Consider the following 1,632-nt stretch of genomic DNA (forward strand, 5'->3'; position numbering starts at 1 on the left):
TTGTCATGCGTACGCGACGAACGAAGTGCACTGCTTCACAAAAATGAGTGCACTGCTTCAGACCGAAACCGCACTGCATCAAAACAGAGTGAAAATCATCGTGTGTGTACGCAACAACGAAGTGCGCTGCATCAGATAGATCAGTGCACTGCTTCAGACCAAAACTGCACTGCACCAAACAGTACGAAAATCATCGTGTGTACGCAACAACGAAGTGCACTGCAACTCCCAGTGCAATTTTACTTTCGTGTGCACTGCAATAAGGGAACCACAAAAATTTTAACAATGAAGTACAACAATTTGAAAAAATGTACTTCTTCGATTCATCGAGCGCACTGCTTTTACAAAGTTTTTCTTTACAAACTAAGTAATCCACACAAAGTCCTTTTTTCTGTCTCCACATTACAATCACCCACAAAATACAACCCAACTGCAACTTTTTATAAAATGTACTGCACACATTAACATAGCGAGAATGCAAATGATTTGCCTTGCCGAACCACACGCAGTCGCCGAACGTACTTCACTTAGCAAGCGAGCTGCAAAACAAACTTCAGTGAGCCACGGAGAGGGCTCCCTCGCCCTAGGCAACCACCGAATTTGTTCTGCATTTTTTTTCTCAAATCAATAACAGTATGACTTCTTCCATTCATCAAGCACACTACTCTTTCCAAATTCATTGCTGAATTCCACTAGAGAACAGAAGTCCACTTATCCTGCAACAGAAAGTAAGATGAGCGGAGGAACGGACAATAGCGAACTGAAGTCCACTCATTTTTTCTCCAAAAAAAACACTAGACCGTGACTTTAGTAGCGAACTGCTCCAGCAACACTCTTGGGCTGCTCGTGCACTGCTTGCCCTCAGCGGAGAACAGCAGGGAGAGGAGCAATGGAGGGGGGTCCCGGGCCGGTGTGGTGGTGCACTGCGCCTAGAACGGCACGAACCAAAAAAACATAGCGTACCCCATGAGTCAACCACACGCTGCATCAACTGCACATCCAAAATCGGATAATAAAACAAAAAATCCTCTTCTGAACTGCATGGGGCGTCATCGCCGCGGTGGACCTTCGTCGCGCTCTTGGAAATTGGTGGGATCTTACCATATCGATCTTGAGCAAGAACAACCCACTGCCGATCGCACACCGGTGTTCTCTGTCACCAAAAATTGCAATAGATGTCAGGGGGAGGGGATGCAAGGAAAGGGAGGGAGGAAGGATGTGCCTGGACGAGCCGCTATGTGGCAGGGGGGCAGCCTGATTCCAGCAACAAGCAGAGCAGACGAGGCGTGGCGCAGCCGGATCCGTCATCAGGGCTTGTGTTGGAGAAAGAACTCGCCACAGTCTAGCCTGCGCTGCACTGGAGAGGAACGCCGGGGCACTGGCAAGCTGCAGAAAAGAACTAGAAGTCCATGAACGCTAAACCGCACCGTGCCCCTCCAAAAAAATAACTGCATGTCAAGGATGCCGAACATCATGCCACCGGCGGTGAGTTGCGCGTCCACGAGACGCAAGGAGGAAGGCCTCTCCCCATCAGAAGGACGAAGTGACGGGAAGATGCACAGACCGTAGGAGGGGAGGAGTTGCTCCGAACTGCAGTAGGAGATGCCCGTCCCGTCGGCGAATCCGGACGGG

The 1,632-nt window shown here is 49.8% G+C and overlaps 1 long non-coding RNA gene across 1 annotated transcript; it reads right to left on the minus strand.

Moving 5' to 3' along the window:
• Window positions 1–299: 299 nt before the first annotated feature.
• On the minus strand, window positions 300–1,632 carry LOC123091629 (uncharacterized). The gene is made up of 2 exons (XR_006443379.1): window positions 1,471–1,632; window positions 300–1,386 (listed from the first exon to the last, which is right to left on the minus strand). It is a non-coding gene; the product is annotated as an uncharacterized lncRNA (long non-coding RNA).

This window comes from Triticum aestivum, chromosome 1B (genome assembly GCF_018294505.1).
Source record: "Triticum aestivum cultivar Chinese Spring chromosome 1B, IWGSC CS RefSeq v2.1, whole genome shotgun sequence".
Taxonomy (NCBI): Eukaryota; Viridiplantae; Streptophyta; class Magnoliopsida; order Poales; family Poaceae; genus Triticum; species Triticum aestivum.